The sequence below is a fragment of the Pogona vitticeps genome, chromosome 4 (assembly GCF_051106095.1).
Source record: "Pogona vitticeps strain Pit_001003342236 chromosome 4, PviZW2.1, whole genome shotgun sequence".
Classification (NCBI taxonomy): Eukaryota; Metazoa; Chordata; class Lepidosauria; order Squamata; family Agamidae; genus Pogona; species Pogona vitticeps.
The window spans coordinates 192,061,363-192,080,000 of NC_135786.1; the positions used below are offsets into that span (position 1 = coordinate 192,061,363).

General features: G+C 39.0%; 1 pseudogene across 1 annotated transcript in view; it reads right to left on the reverse strand.

The window, feature by feature from the left end:
* The window catches only part of LOC110077652 (ethanolaminephosphotransferase 1-like), a 28,925-nt pseudogene that overhangs the window by 3,143 nt on the left and 7,144 nt on the right, over positions 1-18,638 (reverse strand). The window contains exons 3-4 of the transcript XR_013545013.1: positions 15,236-15,385; positions 2,095-2,434 (exon numbers count right to left, since the gene is read on the reverse strand). The product of XR_013545013.1 is annotated as an ethanolaminephosphotransferase 1-like (transcript). The remainder of the gene's footprint in view (positions 1-2,094; positions 2,435-15,235; positions 15,386-18,638) is intronic.

Consider the following 18,638-nt stretch of genomic DNA (forward strand, 5'->3'; position numbering starts at 1 on the left):
TAGCATTATCAAATTAGGTGTTAAAAGCTTATAATATTGCTTGATCAACTGTATATTGTAAAACCCTTGAACTATACAAGGCCGAACAACAGAATTTTATGCATGTTGTACCTGCTTAATTACTTCAGAAAGTAAAGGTGAATTGTAATGGCACAAAGGGGCACAGCTCGAGCTATGCTTCCTTATAGTGCAGTTGTACATACATTTCTCAGGAGTCAGCCTCGTTGTGTTCAACAGAGCCCGCTCCCATACAGCATATAAAAACGTATATGCTCCTATATGTTTGTATAGGATTGCAGCTTTAATTCCACTTAAACCACTGGGCTTAAGAATTCAACATACTGCACTAAACTGTAGCTGAAGTATTAAAATTACTGGGTAAAGAAATTATGATGATTCTCTGGGATGGAAGAACTAAAACAAGCAAACAAACAAACAAATGGAAAAAGTCCTGAGTGGTAACAAAGTGGTTATTTGCTTCATGAAATGTGGTGATGTGAAAAAGAAAAAGAAAAGAAAGGATAGGTTTCCTGTCCTGGGACTTTTCTAACACAACAGTAGTTATTTTTTTGTCATGGCCATGAAACTTGCACATTACTGAAAAATCCATAGAAAATTGTTGCTTAACAAAGAACATCTGTCAGCTTTTCTTCTCTTACAAGCATTTCACCATTATTAGCTTAGCTGTGTCTGGATATTATCAGGAGAAGGAAATTCCAAGACAAGTTTTTCTCATTGAGGAGCATAGTCTGAACTCTTAACAAAAGCATCCACTAAGGATGAAAATCATTCCGTAATAAATCTTGCCCCTTTTAGAATAAAGTACTGCTGGATACAAGCTCCAAAGCAGAACGAAGAGAATGCAAAACCACCATCTGTGTGCATGTCTGGAGACATAAAGGGATTAAACACCAGATATTTAAATTTTATATCTAGCGCTGGAAGCTAAATTCTTAACGCTACCAATGCAATGCAGTAATCTAAAAGAGACGTACCAACAGCTACTAACAAGCCAAAATTAGCATTCTGTGTCTAGTTTAGATACATGAAAAATCATTTAGTGAATCTATTTTTTGTAGGCTAGTCAAACCAGGGCGAGTTGTTATTCTTTCAGACTACCTTACTGTGTGTATGTGATGAACATGTTTTCCCACAGAATTATATGAGGATGAAGAATCCTATCATCTTTTTACTTATTCATTTTTTTAGCAGTATACACTTTGCTCTGAAGTGTCTCACTTCAAAATATGGGCAAAATAAAACTCAGGTAAAGGCAAATGTTAAAAATCACAACACAGTGCTCAGAGGAATCTTCTTGAATAAGCAGGTCTTCTTAAAAGCAAGATCCTGATCCATCCTGTCATGCATAGAGAAGGAAGTACTAAACTAACCCTCTACTGATGTTATGAACAGTACATTCCACAATGTTTGCTTGCAACACCTCAGGATCCTGGATTACGCATAAGCTTACAAATTTTAAAGCACAAGATAGGAGATATAAAGAGGTGCACCTGCATATATGGCTTGCTCAGACCACTTGTAGCAGAAAAGGTTAAAACTGTCACTGTGAGCCTGGAAGCTCACTGGTAGACGATATAATTATTTGAAATGAAGTTTTGGTCTTATTTTTCTTTTAGAGTGAGATGTATCAGAGGAGCAAGGGGTTGACAAGTACATATAGGCTAGGAGGGTTAAAAGTAGCCACACAGTAATTCTTGTTCCTCCTCCCAGCTGCATACTGCAAGCCCAATTAGTTTCTACACCATAACTGCCTGGCTGTTCTCAGTGATGCTCTTAAAACCCAGTACTGATACTCAGACTATCATTTCACTATAATGAGATATTCATGTTAACAGACATATGTCAAAGGACAAGTTACTATAGCTGAGAGCTGAGCAACATACTGAATTATAATTCCTGAGCAGCAAGCAGACATATTGAAGGATTTGACTGCTGTATAGATCAGCTTACTGTAGGAAACAATACAAGCTGCCCTTGTCAGGGTGTAAGAATGGTTCCATTTTATCAATTAGGGTAAAACTTTGAGAAAATGTGCCATTAAATAAAGTTACCAGCAAACCAAGAAATACTCACCATAATATTTGAGATTACTCCAATGATCCATAAAAACAGTCTGGGTTATTTTGCTATTATTTCACACGGGGGAAAAACCACCCATGTTGTGAGGAGAATAAAAAGCAGCACAGGAGAGAACAGTGGCAGAACTCTCTCACACAAAGAATCCTTTAGTAAGTCTTTGCCTTCCATATGCTCTGCAAATAGAAAAAAAGCTTCATGGGGTGAGACACCACCCTTCTTCTGTAGAAGCCTCACAGGGTGAAAAGTCACTCTGGGGCAATCACAAATGTTTACCATATTTCTCTGATAAATACTAATATTCAGATTCTCTCTTAAATGAATCATTAGAACAAATCTAAAAAGTTACACTTCTCTTTCACAAGGTCATTTTTGCAACTTGGGAAGAATTAGATAATTTAAGTGGCACTTGACATTCTACACAATTTCAACTTTCCCCTTAAAATCTACCACCAAAGCAAAACACCCCCAATAATTTTTTATTTATTATGCTACAGGACCATCATGTATCTCAGATGTGTTTTTCCCTCTGCACAATTCCTGCTGAACACCCATCTCAAATATGGGAGTGTATGCAAAAAAACTGTGTAGCAATTGGGAAAACAGCTGTTGAAATTGCAAGTTTATTCTGAGGATTATTCAATACAGTTCTAGCTGCATGATCCTCAGTGAGCAAGTTTGTACATACTAGCCCAATAGCAGGGTGGTAAATTTTCATAAGGCAATAAATACACTATATACTGTAGTAGTCTTGAAGGTTTTTAGTAGAGCAACTGTATCATTTAATGAGGTAAGATCTGACAACAGAGTCTCTGATAGATCAAAAGCTCTGCTAGTATAAGCCTAGCAGGGCAGAAAAAAGAAAGATGCATATCAAAGGAATGAGGGGCCCAATGCCCAATATCTGAGAGGTAAGGGCTATGGAGATTTTTCTTGGTTGCATGGAGGAAGTATTCAAGACTGTGTCTCCACCGGTTAGAATGGACAAATTTCTCCACTCTCAGAAGTGCAGATGCTAAAAAGTCTGTGACCTCTGGGATGTCCTCCTGGCCCCACACAGTTTGGTCTTCATTAGCTTTAAGTAGTGAAGAATACCCTTTTAAAATTACATCCAACAGAGATTAACAGGAAATATGTGAAACATCTTTCCCTGTAGTTTAGCCAAAACCACAATCTAACCTTTTAAAATATAGTGTTGTAAAGAATTTTGAAAATCAGGTGATCTTAGTATTTTGAAATGACAAGTGATAAAAAATGTAAAATAATTTATGTAGCCTGCTGTAACCATACATTTTTTAAAATGTATGCCAATCAATATTCTGTCATCTGCCTCATGGCTATATGACCATCAATAACAGAATGTTTGCTCACAACTGTTGTGTCTAAAAGGTAGAAGACAGGGGGCAGCCCAGTCAATTTGACATATATTTTTCCACTGAAGGAGCCTGACATCTGTGAATGTCAGAACCTTGCAATTACTACAATACACACGTTAAGCCAAAATCAGGTCTATGCTGAGCTCCTAAGCTTGTGGGAATTCAGTCCACAGTTGCTGTTTTCTCTACCATGAAGGAAGTAATAATAGATCTATCTGCTCAAAAGAAACATCTGCCAGACTCCTTCTCTAACTGCAATGGGGCCAGAAATGCATTCATATATCAAATAATCCCTATTCAAAGGGAGCTGCATTACCAGGAAGATGTTCCCCACTAATCTGGCATGTTAGTCTTCTATATATAGAGGGTTTCTGATGGAGTGTATATGAGATCAAACCTTTCTTGTATTCTGAAGTGGTAGGTACATTTCTCTATAAATCACATGCTTTTTCAGAATAAGTGACACTGCCAGTAGATTTTTCCTGAGACATTCTTTTTGCTGCTTATACCTACATATAAGCACAGTTTCTCAAGAGTTAGTTAGCACTGACAATCATTTCTAGGATAAGCAACTACTCCACCTGATAAGGATGTGGAAAATAGAAATGCAAACATGTTACATAAAATTAATATTTTAAACAAAAATTAAAAAAATTTCATTATATAAACTATTAAGTGAGTACACTTCGCTAAAGAAAAGAGAGTGCAAATCACCTTTCTTCTGTTAATAGAATTGAAAAAGTCTATAGAAATATCAGTGGTAGTTAAAAATAAAATGCTGCTTCCCAAGTTTGTTAGTGTGGAGTGCTGCTACTCAGTCTTAGTGTTCACAGAAAGGGCTGAGTATAAACAGTAAAATCAAACAGTTGAAAAGATGGAGAAAGCAAATGGAGAAAAAACTGCAACATCACATACTGTGCAGAAAAGATAGGCCATTACATACACAGTAACATACTTAGAGACGAACTACAGCCAAAGACAAACTCATAAATTGCATTTCACTTAGAAGTAAAACAAAGGAACAATGGTGTTAAGTGGGATGATAGAGTGTTTACTTATGTTGACAACTTACATGTAAATGTTGTAGAACGTCTGTGGAAGGGAAATAATTATTCAGCAGAAAGAGAAAAATGTATACCGTACATGATGATTCATGGGCACCACGCCTTAATATAACAGCTTTATTGACTCAATACAGCTATTTGAAGGGGCTGAACATGCCGACACTGACCCACATTAGTGTCTATACATTTGCTCAGCATTATCGCCATTTACAATTGAGTAGAAGTAAAGGAGGAAGAAATAAGAGAAACCACCAGGTCACATGAAGACTCCTGAGCAGTACAGATTTGCAAACGTGTGAATGCCTGGGGTCATCCAATGGAACAACTGGCTATATCCCATACAGACTAAATCAAGAGTAGTCATGTCCAAGGTCAGCAATCCACATAGCACAAAATCTCTTTTTTGCATTTTGTGAAACTGTAGGCTGTGGGTCTGAGTATAATAGCAACACAAACTTAATGTTATATGTGGACTTTGTCATTGGAACTTCCACTTTTGTTCTTCCTAAAAGTAACTTTGATATGGATTCTTGCATTGAACAGGAGGTTTGACTCAATTGCCTATAGGCCCCTTCCAACTCCATTACTCAGTCACAAAAGTGTTGTAAGTTAGGGAGCCTTGTGGCACAGTGGCTAAATTGCTGTACTGCAGCCAAAACTGTGCTCACGGTCCAGGGTTCAATCCCAGGTAGCAGGCTCAAGGACTCAGCCTTCTATCCTACTGAGGTCGATAAAATGAGTACCCAACTTGCTGGGGGGGGATGTGTAGTCTGCATAATTGTAATTATGCTTAAGGCGCTATGGGGCAGTATATAGGCAGCACACTTTGCTTTTGCTTTAGCCAAGCATGCTTACAGAAGCTACCATTTTCATGGCAGGATGCTGGAGGCAAAACCTAGATGCATCCCCACATTCCCATGAAGCTTACAGCCCTACCTGCTTACAACTAATAAGGATAGGTGACTTGTAGTGCGCCATACATTATACTATCATAACCATTCAGCGTTGATTATGCAGAGTAGGGCTGATGAAAATTGCACTCCAACATCTGGAGGGACAAAAGTTACCTATTGTGTGTTACATCATTTTCTCTGTCCTAATTTCAGCTAAGAACACTTTGTCTGCATCAATCAAGGCCTCATCTGATATAATGGGTCAGAGACAGGGAGAAACAAGAAGCTGTCTAAGCTCTGAGCAACATAAAAATAAGCCTCTATCAAAAAAAACACAACCCGGCCTTAAAGCTTGATCCCACTAACAATAAAGTCCACTGTTTTACCAGGTTTTGCTCTAATTAAAAAGAATTGTGCACACACGAGGTATGTGCATGCATGGAGCACTGTGCCAGGTTTGGGAGTTTTTCTGCTCTTCTGTCACAAGTCCATTTATTTCGAGACGGATGTGGAATTGATTCCATGTGAATTGGGATGTCGGAAAAATCATCATCCCAAGTCACAGAAAAGGTTCACCACAGATAGTAGAGGCTCCTGTCCCCAGACTTGTCATCCTCATATATGGGACGGTTATGGTGCCATAAACAAAGACAGGTGGGTCTACTGATGTTCCCACCTACACATGGCACCTGCTTTAATAACAAATGAATAAGGCTGGGAGCTGCCAGAATTTGTCACCAGTAGCTATACTGCCTGAGGCTGATAAGAGTCAAAATATACAGTATTTGAAGGGCAAGTTTGTTCATCCCTGGCTTACAGAATCCTTGCAATTCTTAGGTAAACCATCTATCCAAATGAAACTACTGTAGGCCTTTCAGCATGGCATTCATTGCAAACCAGTTACATTTCTGAAACAGGGCATAGCAGTATGTTGACAAAGTGGCTATGCCTGAGAAGGAACTATAGTTACCCCTTTGAAACCGGGATGTGAGGTGCGACAGTGCCCTTATACTGGCAAGGACTAGCCAATAAAAAACTAAAAGAGGCCTAGCTCAGTTTAAACTGAAAATCTGCATAGTACAATCAAGATGAAATTGGCCTGATTGTGTATGCTCTGATGGTTTCACTCGCTTATTTTTAAATTAATTTTTTTAAATTATATAATGACAAGACATACATTCATGCATCACTACAATCACAGTAATACCACATAGAGTAAACAGGACATGAAGAGATTAACAACACATTTTCAACACATAAATGGAATTAAATTTGGAGTTATAACTTATAATGTTCTTATATAATAAATCACTACAGTAGTTTCAGAATTGCATCCTGAACTTGGGTGTTGATAAGTTTAATGCAGTTAACTTAATGAACAACACCCAATTCCAGATCTTAATAATTTATTACCCCATCCCCATTTTTTTCTTGCATGAATAAACAGTAATATTTTTTACTAGAGTTAAACATACTACCTTGGTTCATTCTTATTAGCAGATATTTATTTTGCTTAATTTTGCAACATCATTACCAATATCAGATTGCTTTCTTATACTTCTACCACACAGAAACAAATTCAAGCATGTTTTCTGTCAGTTCCATGTGAAGCAATTTAGTAATTTAGGTCAGCAGTCAGCAATGCCATATCTGTGTTCCTGACAATGATTTTAAGTCACACTAACTACATTAGTTTCTATTCCTCTATTGACATTTATGTATTTTACAACAGTCTATCATATTTACGTTTAGGGGACATAAAGCTTGCACAAGCAAACTTTAGGAGACATTAGTTTGCACAAGCAGAAAAATATCTGAGGATGAAAATAAGGCTAACAGAGCAACTTCTTCACAGAAACCATCCAGTAAGACCTGAGCCCACTCAAAGGGCACATAAGATGATGTGTTAGTGAGGTATTAACAGTGTATACTTAAAAAAGTGCTCGCTTGGCTGGCCTGTGGAGTATACACCACACTCCAGTGTTTTGTTGTATGACTCACTTTTGTAACATTTTTTGCCTGTTTAAAATAAATTATAATGTCAAGGTAGCAGTAAATATTGTACTACATCCAATATAAATGTTCCATAGGAATATACCAGTTTAATTCTGACCATTCTACTGTTGCTGTACTGGTCAATAGAACACAAATCAAATTGTTCTGAAAACCACTTACATATTTTTAGTAACCCAAGAAGTTGTTAACTAGATTTTTGCAAGAGGGTAACTATTTTAAGCTCTTTTTGCTGATCTTTTTAATTCTCTTGGTCGCATAACACCTATTTTGTTCTCTCACTTCCACTCTAGCAATACAAATCTCTCTAAATTTAGCTGTTAGTCTGTACAAGCATTATAGGAAAAAACACACACACACAAAAATAAAAATAAAAGAACAAATAAAAAGACAAAAACATGGTGGCACCTTAAACTCTGTATTTTCTTTTTTAATGAGAGGTTTCATGAAATTTGTCAGATATAAGAGAAAGAGATATAACATAGCAAATATTTACAGATGGCATCAAACTATAGATATCAAAATTCAGTGATCATGGCTGGTTGGTAAGAAAGTTAGTGGTATAGATTTACCAGATGAGCGGGATATAAATCAAATAAATAAATAAATAAATAAACATTGTGGCCATAGTGTCTTTGATATGCAGTTATTTCACTGAAGCTTGTGTTGTAAAGGATGTGAGAACCTCTGTCATGAAACAACAATGGTAAAATAACATGAATGTTAGTTAGACTGGCTTTTTACAGTTGCTAATTAACTGTCTACCACTACAAACCTTCCTTTGTAACCAGCTGCAATGGTGTGTGAATTACCCCTGGCAATGGAGCAGGAATGTGGAATACACAGTCCTCCAGGTATTGGTGGACTGCTGCTGCTCAGCCCCTCACCAGAATAGCAGATAGTGAAGGCTGATAGGGACAACACTGATTCAGAAGGAAAAACTGTAGTCTTAGGATGTAAGAAAATAAATCTCCCTTTATTTCAATTTAAAATTACCCAAACCATTTCACCTTGTATTTATGGCCTTTTTCCAGGCGCTGTACAAAGCAAAACAAAAGAGGGAAATAAAAAAAGTAAGACAAAACATTACCATTTTTACATTTTTATATTTACACATTACATTACATATAACAATCTAAAACGTTATACATTGTTCACAATGAGAATAATCATCCAGTTTGTTCTGGGCAATTTTAAATTGAAATAAAGGGAGATTTATTTTCTTACATCCTGCAGTTTCTCTTTCAGAATCAGAATTGTTGGATGTACCAGTTCCTTTTGTTCCCTGATGGAACATCTGGAGGAACACATATCCTTCACCTCTAACTTAGAACAAAGACTGAAGAGGTAGCAGTTCTATTAGTTACACTGCACTACTTCACCAATCTGGAAAATAAAGCACTGGAAAAGTGAGGACGTTTTGTTTGCTCCATAAAATATCTGCATTGCCTCCCACATCCATCACCTACTTCTCCACCCCATCATATTCTGATACGCAAAATTAAGAAACCAATTACTTTCAGAAATAATACAATTTGTTTATTGTAACATAATGCAGAGTACAGAAAAATCTCTCACTATTAATTTTGAAATGAACAGAAATATCCAAAGGACCAAAAACAAAGATGCCTATATCTACAGTAACCAGCTTTAGCTGAATACTATATGACACCAAAACACAGACTTATTAGACATTACTAGAATTGTGCCATTTCTGACTGCATATCTAATCCTCCTCATTCCTTTGTACAAACACCACATAAATCGATTTTTTAAAAGCCTCTTAGAGAATGCAAGTTTTTGAAAGGCACAGACAATTCTAGTCTATTCTTCTCCCTAAATTGCCATGCTAGAAAAATATATTTGCAGTATCCTTCAGAATACAGAATATATATGATTTTAATACAATTATTAATTATTTTCTGAAGGAAGTAACCTTTGGAGAAGTTTTGATTCAGAATTGATTCACATGTTCTTTGAAAGTTAAAAATTTGTTCAAACCTCACTGGTACTACAAATCTGTCATATTCTACATTTGATTTCTTGTAATATGGCAAAAGAAGAGTTAAAACACAACTAATAAGAGTACCTAATGGGGGCAGAAATCCATATAAAAAGGTACTCTGTTATTTTTGCCAAGTATTGATCACAGATAATACAGGGTCACTCTCAAATGCTCAACAGTGGCTAATAAATGCTAACCAATGGCTCAGTGATATCCAATTAGTACTAAATTGTTCCCATGGGGACTCTGGGAAACTATTATAAGAATTATCAGAGATTTTTAACACTACTTTGTTTTTCTCCTCCCACCCGCATCACATTAGCCATGATGCTAAAGCGCTAATTTAACCCAGCAAACAGATCAATGTTTGGGCGGCAATCCTATAAACTCTGGGATTGCATTCCAAGGGCCACAAGACAGAACAGAAATCCCTCACAATGACTAACAGAGTTCCTTATATTTTAGGGGACACTTTATCTTAAACCCTCTTGGTCCCATTGTTCTTTCTGTGATCACTTCTTCTCTGACAGTGAAGCTGGAGAAAAGAGGATGGACATGAGGTGTGGTGTCAACAAAATGGAGAAGCTGCTGGACATACAGTATTCAATATCACTGTACTACTCAATGCAGATATTTAAAGCTGGAGCTGGTTTGTAAATTACATGGAGTTGTGTGTAGAAAGAAGTGATGAATGTCACTCTTCCCTTCCTTTCACTGTGTTTAAGAAATCTCACAATGTGCCAACTTTGCCCAATTATAGGTGGTATACACAGTTTCAGAACAGGTTTGCCCACAGGACTCTGCTTATATCCATAACAGAGTAACAACAATAACATCTATGAAAGAACTACAAAATTGGATGGATGCTGTACAACATTCAGTGGGACCTGTGCAAGAGAAATGCTCCATTCAGAATAGCATTCTGCTAGCCTGATCAAATCATACAAGGAAAATATTTATAGCTGAATGGGCAGTTTCAAGGTAGCAGCCTCCCTCCTGGCAATCATTTGGCCTTTTTGTTACCTTTCTTCAATCAGCTTTCCAAGAATCTCTACTTTACTTTGGCTTTTCTAGGGCAAACCTCCTCCTCCTCCTCCCCCCCTTTTACTCAATATGCCATGCTTTTTATATTATATGCCTACAGGCAGTGCCTTTTATGATTTTTATCTACATACAATATACAGTATAGGAATTTCCTAATGCTTTAAAAGCAGCAGAAGAAGCAACAACAACAAAATTCTGGCATCAACAAATGACTTTTGCACTATAGATTTCAAAATTTAAAATAAAAATGCATCAGTTTAACATCTTAAGAGTATTTCCACATGTGAGTTTAACTAAATGCATATGCAGTGCAGGTCTGCAATCTATTCAGCTTAATGGGATTTTCTTTCAGGTAAGTATACATAGGATTGCAACCTTATTTTCTTGCTCTATTTATGGAGTAATACAAGATATGATCTTAGTGATCTAAAGGTTGATTCCTTTGATAGGTTCCATGTTTACACAGGCATCTTACAGCTTAAGTGCCTGGCAAAGAGGACATATCATTCTTTCACTTGGTGTTGAGACATTTTGTAATGACACAAAGTTTTCACTGCATTGTAGGCCGATCAGTGAAGTCTGAAAACCTTCCCTAGGAGATGGGAAGCATACCATCCGCCCCCGGAGACTAATGGATCCGGATGGTTTCCTGAATGCTCTGGGGGAGTGTCCGTCTGATATGGTCGGCGCTCCTGTCGAAGCTCAGGTCACCCTATGGAATAGGGAGATGACCCGGGCGGTTGACACGATTGCGCCTAAGCGCCCTCTCCCTGCTCGCCGAGCCCAGACAGCTCCCTGGTATACTTCTGAACTGCGGGCGATGAAGCGAGAGGGGAGACGGCTAGAGCGCAGGTGGAGGAAGTCCCGCTGGGAATCCGATCAAACACGACTTAGAGCCCATTATCGGGCCTATTTCGTGGCAATACGGCTGGCGAAACGGCAATATTTCTCCAGCCGCATTGCTTCCTCAGAATGTCGTCCAGCAGAGCTGTTTCGGGTGGTCCGGGATCTTCTTCAACCGGGAAGTCCGGTGGAGGTCTCGGACTGCTCATCAGCTCGCTGTGATGAGTTTGCTATTCATTTTGAGGAAAAAATCGCTCAGATTCGCAGTGGGCTGGACTCCACTGTTACTGCAAAATCGGAAGATGTGCCCAGTGTGCCGTGCTTAGGTCAAACTTTAATGGATGAGTTTCAATTGTTGAGACCCGAGGATGTGGACAGGGTGCTTGGATCTGTGCGTTCTACCACCACGCCGCTCGACCCTTGCCCATCTTGGCTAATTGGAAGATCTGCCAGGGGGATTCGCACTTGGGTCCAGGAGGCCGTGAACGCCTCTTTGAGAGAGGGAGTGGTCCCTACCGCCTTGAAAGAGGCGGTGATTCGACCACTCCTTAAAAAGCCTAACCTGGACCCAAGGCTGATGGTTAACTACCGACCAGTGGTGAACCTCCCTTATTTGGGCAAGGTGTTGGAGCGGGTTGTGGCCGGGCAACTCCAGGCGCTGCTGGATGAAACGGATTTTCTGGATCCATTTCAATCGGGTTTCAGGCCGGGTTTTGGTACAGAGACTGCCTTGGTCGCCCTGTATGATGACCTTTGCCGGGAGAGAGACAGGGGGAGTGTGACCCTGTTGATACTCCTGGACCTCTCAGCGGCTTTCGACACCATCGACCATGGTGTACTTCTGGATAGGCTGGCTGGGTTGGGAGTTGGGGGCACTGTTTTACGGTGGTTCCGCTCCTTCCTGGCTGACCGTGTCCAGAGGGTGGTGCTGGGGGACAGTTGCTCTGCCCCATGGCAGTTATGTCATGGGGTTCCTCAGGGCTCAATACTGTCCCCCATGCTGTTCAACATCTACATGAAACCGCTGGGAGAGGTCATCAGGAGGTTTGGGCTGAGGAGTCAGCAATATGCTGACGACACTCAGCTCTACCTCTCGTTTTCCACCAATCCAGGTGAGGCGGTTTCTGTGCTGAACTCGTGTCTGGACCTGATAATGGACTGGATGAGGGTTAATAAATTGAAACTCAATCCAGACATGACGGAAGTGCTGTTAGTGGGTGCTTCGCCGGACAGGTTGGAGGGCCATTTCCCTGTCCTGAATGGGGTTACACTCCCCCTAAGGGACAGGGTCCGCAGCCTGGGGGTGCTCCTGGACCCCAGTCTTACTTTGGAAGCTCAGGTGGACTCGGTGGCCAGGGGCGCCTTCCTTCAGCTGCGGAAATTATACCAGCTACGGCCCTATCTGGACGAGCGGAGTCTCATGACAGTTACACACGCACTGGTAACATCTCGTATTGATTATTGCAATGCTCTCTACGTGGCGCTGCCTTTGAAGATGGTCCGGCGACTGCAACTGGTCCAGAATCGAGCTGCGCGGCTGGTGAGTGGTGGGGCCGCCAGAGAGCACATTAAGCAGATTCTGTACAATTTACACTGGTTACCAGTTGCTGTCCGGGCCCAATTCAAAGTGCTTGTTTTGACATATAAAGCCCTAAACGGCTTGGGCCCTGGATACTTGAAGGACCGCCTCCTTCCATATGAGCCTACCCGGCTATTAAGATCTAGCCAGGGGGCCCTTTTGAAAGAGCCATCCCTCAAGGAGGTAAGAGGGATGGCTTGTAGACAAAGGGCCTTCTCGGCAGCTGCCCCCAGACTATGGAACGCCCTCCCAACTGAAATTCGCCTGGCGCCGACACTGATGATATTTCGGCGCCAGGTCAAAACCTTCCTGTTCCAGAAGGCTTTTAATTGAAATAACATTAACTGTGGGTCTTGATGATGGCAATTTAAATTTTAATTTGTATTTTAATCGCATTTTAATCATTTTATATTTTATTGTGTTGAATTTTAATTGTTGTAAGCCGCCCAGAGACCTTTGGGTAGAGTGGGCGGCATATAAATTAAATAAATAAATAAATAATAAATAATAAATAAATAAATATGGCCAAATCATAATTTTGCAGAAATGAGAATGGAAGAAACAAAAAGAACAGTGCCAAGTCAAGGAAGGTGATGTCAAGCTTAATCATGCCTGTTCTGGTGGCCCTACAAATATACCAATGTGTGCACCGAGATCTGGGCAAGGTTTGATTTTGAACCATCTCAGCAACATATTTCTCAGCCGAAATACTGCAACACATCTAATCAAAGCAATTTTGTTTTTCACAGTAAAATCATGATTTACTCCTATTCAAAAGATTTACCTCTTGAGTGGCAGAGATGGCCTATTACAATGAGAAATGGTCATTGAAAATATCTACTTTTCCCCTCTCAAACAAATAAGCACTATATTTTTATCCTTCAAGGAATTATCCATATCTCCTGTGAGGAGGACCAAACCTGCAAAATCTCAGCCTATATACCTTTTGGCAGAATATTGTTTTTTGTTGCAGGCCGATGAGAATAGAAAGGTTTGGTTTTAGGAATTTTAAAGCTTTAACCAACCTTCCACAACATAACATGCTGAAAAGTGTGAAATAGCACTTTACGCATGGCTTACTAAGTGCAAGAACAGTTGCTACTTTTGTTAAATGGGTTGCCAGATCCCTTGATGACAAGCATAAATGAATAAAGTCACATGGAGGAAAAACACTGTACTTCACATACTACTTAGACATCACCACCTCAAGTTCACTGCGACACTTCTTGACCAAGTAGTATTAATTTTTTCCCAAAGCATCAGCACTCTCAACAACAACCAATATGAGCCCATATATCAAGCAATGCCCTCTTTTAATAAGAATGCATGAGAATGAGTGTACTATATAAATGCGCTATAATACTTACACAGTATAGACACAGTACTTTGTCAAGACAATTTATAAGCGCTGAACAACCTAATAAAGCATATCAAGAGAGAGAGATGGGCTAAAGGGAAGGAGAAGGATGTGGTACAAAAAGGCTATCAGAACAGCAGAAAATTTGACAGTGTGGAAACATTTTTCAGGGGAATCATCTATATAGGAAAGGCTGGTGGACAGAGAACCAAAACTATCAGTTCTGTGCAGTTCCTCTTTTTTTACATTAATTTAATATGGAGGAATTCACTAACCCCTGTGTAAGCATTAAATCCCATAGTTTGCAGTGGGGATGCAGTATTTGAGCCTTTACTTTCTGTATAGTGCAGTTCTGCACATACCTCTCAGAAATAAGCCTTGCTGGTTTAATGTGGTTAACCACCAGGGTAAGTGCATGGAAGATTGCAGCCTTAATGGATTTCTCTTTATGTGCCCGTATCTGTAACTCAGGGTGATATTCAATAGGAATTAACCATTTTTGTTGTGTCATTTTTGAGCCTGAATTACCATTGTGTGCGCTCGGCTATTGCTAAATAAATAGCAGATGCATTTTATTCTTGAGAAGCCCTCAAAACACTGGAAAGTTTTGTTCTTCACACAATTCAGAAGAAATAGGATACTAGCTACCATGTTGCTAGTACATCACTGAAGTAAAAAAAAAAAGTGTTGTGTATCATATTAAATAATGCATTTCAACCGCAATGACACTAATGAATTAGTTTTAAAAGTAATATTTCCAAGCTCTACCTTTTGTCAGGTAAATATGTTAAGTCCTGTAGCCTAAAGTTTCTAAAACTGACTGCACTGAGTCTTCAGATAATTGACTAAAACAATTAGGTAAGCAACTGATCAATTAAATAACCAGTATAATATAGAAAAAACATACCTTATGAAGTATTTGACACTATTTTAATTAGTATGTAGATTTTTTACCATTGCTTACCTATAAGGAGGAATATTAGTACGTATGTCTTTGAGACAGTAATGAAGTAGGACAGGCCTATGCCAAAGTTCTACCCCAAACATAGCAGTCAGTAAATACACGCCTATCAGAACCTGAAAAAGAAAAGGGAAAAGCCTTATTTCATCATTTCATCTTAAGAATATGCATGGTCATTCTATTCCATTAACTATCCTCTCCAACCAACACTAGTTGATATTTGGCATATATTTATGGCAGGATGATATTGTTATGGGATGAGGAACAACAATTAACTGGGATATCTCATGGAGCCACATCCAGTTAAGCAATTCTCGATTTTAACAGAGAAGATGAATTTGAAATCTGCCATCCAGGTCCAATCTAACTACAGCAATTGCTTATCACTGGAGTCAGTGCAGTAAAGTGCAGTGGATGGAGCTAGAATTCAGGAGATGTGGTTCAAATCCCCTCTCAGTCATGGAAATTCACTTGGGGGTGGAAATGATAAACCACTCTTTGAACAGCTCACATAACTGAAGAATTGTATTAGGGTTGCTATAAACCAGAAATGACTTGACAGCACATAACAACAGCAATGGATCATCACAAGACTAATTGTTAGAACATCTTCTTCTGAATGCCAAGCAATTGGTCAATGGTTCTAGCATATCTTTTGTCCTTCTCTCCCTTCTGTGTCCTCCTTTTGTTGTGGACAATGCCAACTAGCTATGTGCATGCAAAGCCTACTAGAGCAGTTTGTGAGAAGATGCAAAGAAAGAATACTGAACTGAAGCATCAGAGAAATCTGAAGGGGGACTAGTGAAGCCACTCTAGAAATTTGGATTTATATAACACAATAGCCAGAATCCTGCTAGCTACCCTGGCAGGGTATGACATCAGCATAGTCATTTCCTATCAAATACCAATTAAATGTGTGATAGGAAATGTCCATGTTGATGTACTAACTTGCAGTAATTCCTGCTGAAAGTTATGTTGATGGTGTTATGCCCATGGAATTAAAGTACAGGATTGGAGTGGGTGTATTTGTGGAAGCAATCCTATTGGCTCCTTCCAAGGGGAAGGGCTTGGACCCTCTAGCAGTTTCTATCAGAGTATGTGGGGCAGATTTTGCCAATTCTCTTTGCAATTGACTCATGCCACTATGCGTATTATTCTAGAGGACTCTCCAACACTCCAGAATATATCAAAGACCAGACAAAATGACTCAACGATTAACTGAAACCCTACTGGCAGAAATCTAGACTTAATGCAATGAGCAAACTGTCAAGAGAACTCTTAGACTCAGCCACTTGTGTTGTTTGGCATATAAAAGCAAATGTGGTTCAGGATACTTGCGATGAGATGCCCATATCCTTATATTTCATCCTCTGCTAACTGCAATTTCTCACATATTTTCAAAAAAATTCCTAGTAGTTAATACTTTTGATTTTAAAACATATTTTGCAATATAATTAACCATTAATGGAACAATTTTTTCCTAAGCTGCACACAGCAGAATCATTATAACAAGAATGGTTGCTATTAAGTCCTTATAAAACATGATGAAGAGGAAAGCAGACATGTCACCCTTTTATTAAAGGCTCTCAGCTAGGATAAGCAATGTTAATAACATTATTGGATAGAACAGGAATCACACATACAACTTTAATTAACAATAAAGAAGAATCAACACCCAATTCACCATGTACCAATCCAAAATGTTGTCTCTGAATGGGTGAGGTGCCATTGGACATACCACAAAACAAAATGCAAAGGCTTGAATGGATGTGACTCTCACATTAAAAACATTAATTTATAGGCCCCGTGAAGAGAGAAAGTTTTATCTGCTATACTGAACACTCAATGCATTTTTAAAAAATTGACTGTACGCTTCTCTCAGTGTATGGTCGCCTGCGACCATCAAAATATGAACTTTTAAAATATGTTTTATTACAGGACAACTGTAGCATTATTTGATCCTGTGTGCACTCATCCAGTTACCCTGCTGTATCTTCTGAGACTCGCTCAAATTCAAGTCTCCTGTGTCTTCATCTGTGCAATTTGGTTTTTAGCAACTTTGACTGAATATAAGAAAGTGGCTGGCTTGAAAAGTAGATGTTACAGGAGATACTTGGATGCTGCTAAACACAGCAGCCTGAAATGTCCTCTTATTCTGTGCTGCATAATATAAAATATGTAAAATGTTATCGTTGTCCTTCTGGTTTCCCAGTTCACTTCACGAATGCATCACCTGGAGGGAAACTCTTCCCAGGTCAACATTACAACCCTCATTTCCTGTCACCAGGAAGTTTGCAAGAGCTGCCCAGCATTGTAAACAACAGGACCGCTTGGAAATAACCACATCACAGGGTCGCCATAAGCAACTTGATGGCAAACAATAACAATGTATGTTACTGTGGGAGTTAGCAGGAGGAGAGACATGGCTGCATTTTTAATCAGTAACACAAGTTTCTTGTAATGTTTTTGTTCCAGCTGCCCAAGAGTTGCATTAAATAAGTGGCATATGATGTGTGGAACAGTATCTTGGGTTTAAATTAGCAGTCCACAATACTGAAGCACTTTCCTTTGTGGCTATGAAATCAACCCTGTTACATCAGCCACCAGTGAAAAATATAGCAAGGAGCAAAGTTGTTATAGGCAAATAAATAGAGAGTATTACCGATGATTACTTATGTACTGTAAGTCATATTAAAAGAAACTTGTGATACTGTAGTCACACAATATTCAACAGTAGGCATTTAGAAAGGTTAGAAATACAAGAACAGAATTTAACTGTCCCTAGAGAGGCAGTGGTAGTAGTCAGTGTTGGTATTGTTTGGCACAGAGTCATCCCACAGGCAGTGTCTGTCCTCATGCATAATAAATAGTTGCCCAGAAGCCTTCATTTTTCCAAAAGATGTTAGATAGACAGATAGATAGGCATGCACACACAGAAATACTAAACTTAAATTATATATTTAATTAGAAATATTCCTTTAAAATAAATTGGTAAGATTAAAGATCTATTAAAGATCTGTTTTTAAGTTACACAGAAAATGAAACTCTGCTAATTTCCCTTGAGATTTCTTCTTGGCTGTCGTGAAGGAGGCATTTGGTGTGAAGATGGATAGGTTAAGGACCTCCTACCAGTCAGGAAGACAGAGATCATGTGAACATAATTTTGGTCTAGTACTTAACATTCTAAGTTCCTCCAATTCATGTTGTGTGCAAACTTATGACAAACAACAGGGGGGAAAGTTTACAGTTGAAAATTTTAGAAGCCTCCAGAATAGTCATTGGTTGTTCTTCCAGGACAGATCAGGAGATGCACCACAAGGCCTAACATGTGGTAGATCTCAGGTCGCAACTGGTGAATCATTTGTGTTGAGTGCTGCTGAAGATGCTATAATCTGAGAGGAATGGA